Source organism: Mytilus californianus, unplaced genomic scaffold, assembly GCF_021869535.1.
Source record: "Mytilus californianus isolate M0D057914Y unplaced genomic scaffold, xbMytCali1.0.p SCAF_4, whole genome shotgun sequence".
NCBI classification, from domain to species: domain Eukaryota; kingdom Metazoa; phylum Mollusca; class Bivalvia; order Mytilida; family Mytilidae; genus Mytilus; species Mytilus californianus.
The window spans coordinates 32,290,638-32,301,118 of NW_026262690.1; the positions used below are offsets into that span (position 1 = coordinate 32,290,638).

General features: G+C 33.0%; 1 long non-coding RNA gene across 1 annotated transcript; it reads right to left on the reverse strand.

Moving 5' to 3' along the window:
• Nucleotides 1-6,485: 6,485 nt before the first annotated feature.
• Nucleotides 6,486-8,294, reverse strand: LOC127737918 (uncharacterized). The gene is made up of 2 exons (XR_007999882.1): nucleotides 7,886-8,294; nucleotides 6,486-6,813 (listed from the first exon to the last, which is right to left on the reverse strand). It is a non-coding gene; the product is annotated as an uncharacterized LOC127737918 (long non-coding RNA).
• Between the last annotated feature and the right edge of the window lie 2,187 nt (nucleotides 8,295-10,481).

The window sequence follows — 10,481 nt, forward strand, 5'->3', positions numbered from 1 at the left end:
ATGCAATTGAGTGGCTAGATATTCCAGAAAAGGAATCAATGCCTATTGGAGTGAGCGAATTACATCCCTAGCTAAGCTCTATACCGGCCTTCGATACCTTAACAGTGATATATTCATGCCAGGGACAATACATCCCATATTGCGTATTAAGCACCAATCTCCAAGAGACAGCAAGCGAGTACCTACCAAGATTAAACTGTTAACTGGTACTTATATACTTAAACCACTAAGATATAAGATATACAAAGAAGGAACTAAAGATCAGTGAATAGCTTGCGATTGTAAAGAAGAGACATTAGAACATTTGCTTATACAATGTGAAGCTTGGAATTACTTGCGAGGTCCAATTCTACAAACAATTAAGAACCTCTTTATCGCAAATGGGGAAGTGCGTGAAGAAGAACTTACAAGTGAAATGACAATACAAGTATTGTATTAATGGACATTACTAAAATACAAAAGAGATATAGAATCACATCCGACCTGATGTCTAAAATAGAATTTCAAGCAAGAAGGCTAGTGTTCCTCATACACAATGCACGATATCAACTGGTGATGAAAGACCAAGCAAGGAAATAGGATGCCTGGAGTGGATGCAAGGATTGGAGGGACAGCAATGAATAATTAAATAAATAATTAATAATGTACTTAGATATAATTATTCTTGAAAGCATAATTCCTCTTTTAACTCTTATAGTTCACAGTAAATAAATGTTTTGCGAACTATCTTTAAAAATATTTTTGAAAGCATAATTCTTCTATTAACTCTTATAGTTCACAGTAAATAATCTTTTTGCGAATTATCTTTAAAAATATATAGGTGAATTCTTATAGTTCACAGTAAATCATTTTTTTTTTTTGCGAACTATCTTTAAAAATATATAGATGAATTTTTCTATTCCTTATAAATATACTAAATTTAAAATCAGAAGACCACAAACTTTACACTTCCAGATGTAAAAAGTCATAAAAACTTTAAACTTCCTGATGTAAATAGTGTATATATTGTTTTTTGTTGTGATTTTTCAATTTTCATTATGCTGTATATTTTTGGTGTTGGAACTGTTCGACATACGAAAGTATGGTTACCCTATAAAGGGTGTAAAGATCGAGAAAAGAAGAAGAAGAAGAAGAAGTTAACGTTCCATTTCTATATAGCAATATTCCAGAAGCGCCTGCAAGTACATATATCCAAGCTGATTCGATATTCCAGAGCTTACATTTACTATCATGATTTCTGTGATAGAGGGTTGCTGCTTACAAGGAAGCGTTCCAAGTGTTGAAAACGAAATAATCCTTCGAAAATGTTACGGACGCCATAACGAGTTGGTTGACCGGTATGGGACACTATTTTTACAGATGACGACGGATATGTTCCAATTGTCATAACCACTATCCAGTCCCTTTTTTCTCGAATGTGACCAACCTATTTAGACTAATCACCGGGTTTGTAAAAACATAAGAACACGACGATATGTCGGAAGATCGGATTACTCCTCCGGAGTACCTGAGATCACCCCTGGTTTTTGGTGGGGTTCGGGTTGCGCAGTCTTCAGTTTTCTATGTTGTGATTTGTATATTGTTGTTTGTCTTTTAGTCGTGTTTGTTTTTGTGTTTTGCCATGGCATTGTGATTTCGTTTTCGACTTATGAGTTTGATTATCCCTTTGGAATCTTTCGCCTCTTTTTTATCGGTCCGTTAAGAGTAAGTAAAATTGTACAACAAATTGTGTAGATATTTTTAAATTTCTCGTTTTCGTATTTTTCTTTTGCAAATATAATTGAGAATCCAGCGAAATGGTTATGTATTACAAACTGATAAACGGTATATTGCAGTGTCGAATGTGTGTAACCTCTGAATTAAACTGATAGGCGAAGACAGGCTACTTCAAATCTTCATCACTGTCTTTTAGAAAACTTATGACTCAAATAAAGGACTGTTGAAATTTCCATCAAAACGAGACAATATTTGGTTGACATTGTATCATGTCTCTGTTGATGATTTTTACGAATCTTAGGCCGGTAGCTAAGTTACATTTTTAACATTTATTAGAAAACAAAGTCATATGAATAGATACATAAATTAAAAAACAATGTCTTTACATACATTGAAAATATAATAAATGGTTCTAGTAGAGACATACATGTTTTGAATATAACATATTATATATATATATATGTCTCTGGGTCTAGTCACATGCGCTTGGGGAATGGAACCACTCCTCCACCCTTTTTTCTAAATATCTTTTTTTGTTTTTAATTTTTTTTCTTAGTCAATATTGTTTTATATTTTATTTTTTTTTCACTTATTTAATGTGTTCTAGCTTTTTTCCATACGATATTACAATACTAGTGGTTATAAATCTTGACCCTTTGTTATCATCGTTTTCATAAATCGTCCGAGATGTCTTTTAAATTGGTCCGAGCTGTCTTGAAAAGTGGCCTGAGTTGTCTTTAAATTGGTCTGAGTTGTCTTGGTCCGTCTTGTCTTTGGTCTGAGTTGTCATGTTTTCATTTTAATTCTTTCATGTTGAAACAATGCAAAATGTTTTTTTCTTCAAAAATTACAAATAAACTGAAGAGTAACTTACCTTTAACTCAGTCCGTTGACTATTTACAACCATCAAACTTTCGTAAATTCAGTTTTTGTTTTTCCTAGATTTTAATGTGATTAAATCAGCAGGTTGTCATGTGCGAATATGTTTAAATCGGTGATTAAGTTCCTTCAAATATGACCATGTCAAGTTTCTGAGATTTATCATTTGACTTCAGTGAAATCTTTGTGAATTTTTTATTGTCATCAATGTCATTTCATCAAACGCATCTAAAAAATAAGTTAGACTTTGTAGAGGATTTCCAAATCAATGTTGTGAAATTCGATGTCTTAAATTTAGGTTTCAGATAGACGAAATAAGAAAAACCCTCAATCAGAAAGTATTCTATTGTGTCCTGTTGACCATGTTTTCCTTCTAGTCAGAATAAAATGGAGCAATATTTCTTTAAATCACAGATCATCCGTATGTTTGAATACGTGTAGTATGACTTGATTTCTTGCAAGTTTCGTTCAGATAGTTCAAGTAGTTGTATAGAACAACAGATTGGAATCTGATTTATCCTAAGATTCAACTGAACGTGTTATATATGCATATCAATCAGCACTAAATTGGGATTTTTTTAAAGAGTTTCCAATTGAACATTTCATTCTTCAAGCTTAGCAATATTTAGTGGATATGTAACATAACTGCAGAAGGCACCGAGGGAAGGTGCTGCTGCATGGCAATGCGTGTTATAGACGCACATGATGTATGTTGATAGACAGCAGTGATTTGGTTAACTAAATTCACTAAACTGATATTTCATTATCGTGCTTGATGCAGATTGGTCAATGCATATCATTAGGGGACCGGACTGCTGGAGCCACCAAGGGACGATGCTGAATGACATGCCCAAGTGAACATGTATATATTAGACTCAGATCGACGTCCGTTCCTCAAATCGACGTCCAATGTAACGCCATTTTCTCAAATTAGTGTCCAATATTTTCACCCTCTAATCGACGTCCAATATGACGTGCATTACCAAAACGACGTCCGATCGACCGGAGTCTCCCCTAATCGAGGATTATTATCATTTTTTTTAATAATTTATTCTTAGTTTGAAGTATGTTTGTATTATCCGTATCTGTTGTTTTTGTGTAAAGCTGCTTTAAGAAAATTATTGTTTTCTTATATCTTTAGACATGAACATAATGATGAAGCTTCGTGTTGCTCTGTATTTAGTTTCCTATGTTGTGTTTTGTGTACAGTTGTTTGTCTTTTGGTATTTATCTTTTTTTGCCATGGCGTTGTCAGTTTATTTTCGACTTGTGAGTTTTAATGTCCCATTGGTATCTTTCGCCTCTCTTTGGCGTAAAATAGAGAGAAAAACAAAGATGACAACACCTCGTCTAAAATAAATAAAACACTCAAAATAAAAGAACAAACATAAGAAAATGACAATCCGTCTTTTGTAGATGAAACGCGCGTCTGGTGTACAAAATTATAAGCCTCCGCCCTGTCTTATCTTTGATATTTTCTTTTAGACAACCACCGACATCATATTACATGTATATTGTACATATTAATAATTTAGTGAAAGAAGTGAATCCACTCAATCTACGTTGTCTTATTCCGTTTATATCAATATTAATTAATAACATGTTCACAAACGACAATGCAATTGAGTCATGATCTGTTTTGTCGGGAAGTACCCCGATAACGCCCTTGTTCAATTCTTGGTCTATGTGAGGAAATACGCAATCGAATGAGATTTCTCCTCTACTCAGGAGATCGTAATAAAATCAGGTATTTTTCAATACTACAATTTGTCCTAAACGTGCTATAGATACAGAGCTTTTAATCACCACAACTGTGCATTTGGAGTCTCCACTCATCATCATAATACTGATAAAGAATTATTTTTCATAAAAATGCAAAGCTTTGATTGTTAGAAAAAACCCCAAACAACTTGTAAATCTTTAGCTAGAATTTTAAAGATCCATCCCATCACGGAATTGTTTACTCCAAACATGCTTCCTCTAGTAATGGAAAAGATGAACCTAAATTTTCAAGCCTTTGGTAATATTTGATCATAGACTTTGTTATGGCAAAATGCATAGAGAATCTCCCTAGTTCCGAAATAGTGGCATTTCTTGCCCCAACACCAAGTAAAAGTCTACATATTTTTATAAGTAGATTTTACAAAAGAAGCTTTGGATAAACTTGATCTGCTATTGTAGTCTGAGATTTCAATTTTGTTTTTAAAGGGTTTGAATAATTCCAAATTTCTGAATTCTACAAAAGAGTAGGCCTAAGTGTATGATCAAATTGCACCACAATTTCTTCTGTTGCCGCTATCGTAACCCTTTTGTCACCTTGAATAAGACCACCCTCTCTGCTGAGTAGGCATAGGAATATCAAGGGCACTGTGTATAGACTTTTTCAAAAACTTTTTATTGATAAGTGATAATTATCCTCAGTTAATAAATCATTAATGGGATTTCAACAATGTTGATTTTGCCACGATAAGACATACATGAGTCAAAGCTTTAATAATTTGCCCATTTGTATAGGATACAATGTTATGTTTCATTGGTGTTTTTAGAGATTTGATAGTCTTATGATTTATGCTGAATAACAGAAACGAGATGGTTGAGTTCATCAAGCATTGCTGTGAGATAACCGATTTCGAGTCGTTAGATTTTCTCTTAGTGGGAATATCGGTTTTGTAAATGTTACTGCAGATTTATCTTTAAATCTAGGATTGGCTTTGATTAAGGTGATTAAAGTTTCACAAGAAGTGTTAACAGATGCCATTAATTTGGTATGGCCATTTGTTTGTTGATTTTCTAGCTGCAAGACAGCATCAGTTTCTCGATTCTAGAAAAGTGATCAACAATACTTGAGTTTTCTGTTGTGTCAAGTGTACTCGTGTGCGCATTCTGATGAACGATAGATTTTATTGATGAAAGAATAATTTCTTTGACAAAAAGCTTTGCAGCTCTAAATTGGATAAAATGTTAATCTAATCTAATATTGTCTGGTCCAAATCATTTTGGTTCTCATCCACTGTGGTGTTATTTAACACTTTCGCTAGGATTTTCATTAAACCAGATACGCGAAATTTGATAAATGTCATGTATTTGGATCTCTCTAAATAGTATAATTATCTAATCTTACATTAATTTTGCTTTTGAAAAATTAAAACCTAACTAAATATAAATTGCGTTATATGAACAGTTATTAGTACCCATAATTATACAATTTTCATGCAGTAATATACTCTCACTACTGGAACAATGCCCCGTAGATTGGCCGTGAAAATGTCCGTAAAAATGCTGGTGATTTTTACAGTGTTTGTCACGGTTAATTTACGGTGGGCCGTGAAACTTATCCGTGACAATGCCGAGGAATGACTGTCGTGAAAAGGCTGTGAAGAGGTGCCACCTGAAAACTTGGGTGAAAAGACCGTAGAAACCCTGTGAAAAAAAATGTACACCGTGAAAAAGTCGTGATAATGCATTATGTGCCCATTATGAAAAGACCGTGAAATGTAGATATAATACAGTATATGCCTTTATTTGTCGTGAAAAGGCCGTGAAAAGGTGCCAACTGAAAACTTGGGTAAAGAGACCGTAGAAACCCTGTGAAAAACAAAAATGTACACCGTGAAAAAGTCGTGATAAATTATGTGCCCATTGTGAAAAGACCGTGAAATGTACATGTACTACTGTGATATATAAACAGCCATTCACTGATTGTGAAAACTCCTGTAAAATGTTAAATGTATTTTTCAGGCCATAATTTAACAAAAAATTTAAATGCTATTTCAAAGCTAGTGTAAACATCTACAGACATTGAGACAACTTATTTAAGTACAATGCAAGTGAGACTATGAAAAACCATATTAAAATGCTGTATTTTTTTTAGTAATAATTGTGACAAAGAATAAAAATATTAATTTTAATAGAACTGTAGTAATTATGTAAAGAAAACATAAAAACACACAAATGTCAATGTGATTAAGTAGCTAAAGTCAGCTGTAACATGTATTGTAGAAATTTTGTACATCTCTTGGGTCTTATTTTACCACTTCAGCAATATTTGTCTAATGTAATCCTTCACTTCACTGCCCTTTTGAATAACTATTCCAGAAAAACATTTATAGAAGTTCCTGTTAATTCCCAGGAAATACTTTTAACTGAAAAGGTCTTCTTTCCAACTGGATCCCTGAACTATTTTATATAAAGACTGCTATATCTTTTTGCTCTTCATTCCTAGAATAAATAAAGAAACATTACATATATTATACATGTATATAAAAAAACTATTTATATATTCAAATTAATTTTTGGCATTTATGTACATACATGTACTTAAAACAGCTACAATATTATTCCATGCAATACAGGACTTCACGGTTAATGACCCCATATTGAATAGGGGGCAGATTTTCATACTGGAGGTGAAAATGGTATGAAAAATACTAAAAAACATCATTGAAACAGAACAGCCACTTGGAAACATGCATAGGTTTTCCCATATTTTCATACCATTTTCCAGAAAATCTGCCCTCTATCCAATATGGCATCATTAGTTAACGAAGTTCTGTATTGTCAACTTATATTATTTTTTTTAGATTTTTTTAAAGACTAAAGACCCTTTTAAGACAGACTATTAAATTTAAATGTTTCTTTGAAGTAATAATATGTATGACTAAAGATAAACTTGTCTAGACTAAGTGGCCGTAATGAGTCACAGCTGTTTATTTTACAGGGGGCCAGGGGCGTAGCAACTTTTACTGTAGGCACATTCGCCATACCAATTATTTTTTAAACACCTCATTGCCATACCAATTTTTCTTATGATATGGCACAAACCCTTCTAGAAAGGATATTTTGCCGTACAAATATTAAATACTTTCCCTGCTACGCCTCTGATTAATCCCTTTTGAACTCTGTGTCCCGACGGCCAAGTCAGAAAATACTTAAATAGCTCCCGACACATTCAAAGGGGGTTATGCCTCTGATTATCAGAGTGAACTCCATTTCAGAGATACTTATTGCTATTATAATCATAGAAAAAGGACCCCCCTTTTTTCCCCAAATACATAAACAAAACAAAACCGTAATCGTATTTAAAGGATCCGGTAAGTCTTAGAAAACATTGACCGAAATGATTAAAGGAATCAAGTGCAACAGACTCAAATATAAGTGAATATATCACATGCATGTTTGTGCGGTTTCTGCAAATTCAGTGAAAACCAGTTCAATGGAAATGCTCACAAACGTCATCAACATTTTGGTGATATGATGCATAAAAGAATAAAATATTAATAACTTAACTTACCTCAAACTTGCTGTCACTCGTCTTGCATCTATAAAGTAAATATTAATCGACCTTCGGCGTCTTTCAAATTTCCAATGCAACCTTGCGGAAATGTTACAATTACTCTAAAAGAAACACGAATCCGGATACGGTCTGATATTCCGGGAAGTTCTCGTTTTTACATGTTTCGGTTCCAATTAAAATTAATGTTTACATTGTTTATAATAATGTACAGACGAGAAGCAAAATACTTTTCTTTAAATACAAAATATTTATTGGCACAAAGTCATTAATTATAACAATGAATGGTTCCATTTAAAAGTCAGTCCTGCACAGTAGTATTGCATATAATAATATTTAAACAGACATATATTTATAATGAAAAGTTTATAGGATATTTAGAAAAATGTGAGTGGAAATAATAAGACCATATTACAATTATCACATGGGATGTTTCAAATCTGAATTAGGATAAGAAAAAATTGACATAAAAAATATCACGTTTTTTTCACTGGTTTCAACAATCAGTGAAAAGGCTGTGATATTTTTTATTAAGCATGAAAGGACAAATTATCACGGCCTTTTCACGGGATATTGAAATTTCATGGTCCTTTTCTAACATCAAATATTTTTCACGGCCTTTAGAAATATTTTTTTTACAAAAGTCACAGGGTATTTTCACGGGGTTTTCACGGCCCTGTGATATTTCACAGACATTTCACGGCTTTTTCATGGGCTGTTGTTACAATAGTGTCTGTATGTGCCTGTCCCAAGTAAGAAGCCTGTATTTCAGTGGTTGTCGTTTGTTGCTGTATATAATTTTTTTTCGTTTGAATTGCTTCACATTTTTATGTCCGGGCTTTTTATAACTGACTATACGGTATGGGTATTTCTCATTTTTGAAGGTCGTACGGTGACCCATATTTGCTTATATGGATGAGACCGTACTTTGACCTATAATGGTTTAATTTTATAAATTTTGACTTGGATGGAGAGTTGTCTCATCATTGGCACTCATACCACATCTTCTTATATCTATATAAGAAGATGTGGTATGAGTGCCAATGAGACACATCATTTGAACTCTGGTGGATAGTTGTCTAGTTGGCGTTCATACCATATCTATCTATTTATTTTTGTTATAGTAATTAGCCTATGTGGTTTGAGATTTCAATGTCATTTCGTCATGTGTTTGAAATTAACAAGAAATGTAAATGCTCAAAAATAGCGGGAAATGCAGTTTTGATTAATTCATAGGATAATACAGATTCAATCAGGATCTTGCAACTTATAATGATGGTCAGTAGGTAACAACTTTTTGACAAAGAGGCGATTTCAATTTTGCAATTTTAAACTTTCCATTTATGTAGCAGCATTGAAGGAGATACTGCATTTTGACAACATCTCTAAGTTGATGTCATTTTGAAGAACATACATTTCCTATTATGAATTCAGTGACAGAATTACTGCTATTGTATTTCTTTCCAGTTTACTTGTAATAGGGTTTATCGGCAATTTGTACATTTGACCTTTGATCATAATTCTTAATATTTGTTTAGATCATTGACAGGACTTGATTCTCGAAAATATTAGACAATGACGTCACGTATAAGTGTAGCAACGTCGCGTGTTCATGTCCATCTACATCAATGTATCAATGAAATGCACGCGGTTTCATTCATACAACCGAACATTATCACAACGTTTTGTACGGTATGAAGAAATAGTCTATCATCAGTGCAATCTACCTAACCATGTTTAACTATTATAAATGGAACTTTATACAGGTGTAGATAACTACCCGAGGATGTGCAATAAGGAATATCAGCCCTGTTTTACATGATAAAGGGAAGGTCATAGAATTTACCATCCTCAATATTGCAATAGGCATTAATTAACCCGTAAACGCAACTCCTCCTAAACGACTGAAAGAATATTGATGAAACGTTACACATTTATAGAATACTACGTGGGTGTGTGCATAACGGAATCATGTTCCGGCCTTGCATGTCAAAGGGGTCCTCTAGAAAACTGTAAAATTGTTTTTGCCTTTTACTTTTTGGGTGATAATCGACCGTAAATATTTACTTCAATAGTTTATTGTATTGCAACTTCTTCTGAACAGCTATCCACAAATTTATGTAACTGTTCAGTTAATTTTAAATTACCTGTTGATGTGCATAGTGGAAAACTGTCAAACTCCTACATGTTAAAGGGGACTCTCTCTCCTAGAAGACTCTTAAACTGTTTTTGCTAAAGTTTCTTTTTTTTGTAATTGTTTTTAAATTAGTCATATAGATTTGATGAAACTTTTAGTATTGCAGGACGAGGGGTATCCTTTTATGAGTTCCATCAAATGTCTACTTTCATTTGTTTTTTTTTATCGATTTTGTCACTTTTTTAATAATTATTATAACAGATGTAGTGCCTTTACAGCTTTACAGTACTATTTATAATATTCAAATTCCGTTATGTTACATCGAATTTCGTATAAGGCTGTGAGGGGCCAATTAAAAATTATTCATATATACATTCTATTAAGTCTTTCTGTGAATTAAAAGAATTATATAAAGCTACGAATGAAAGATATTCTATGTATAGCTATGGTTAATTATTT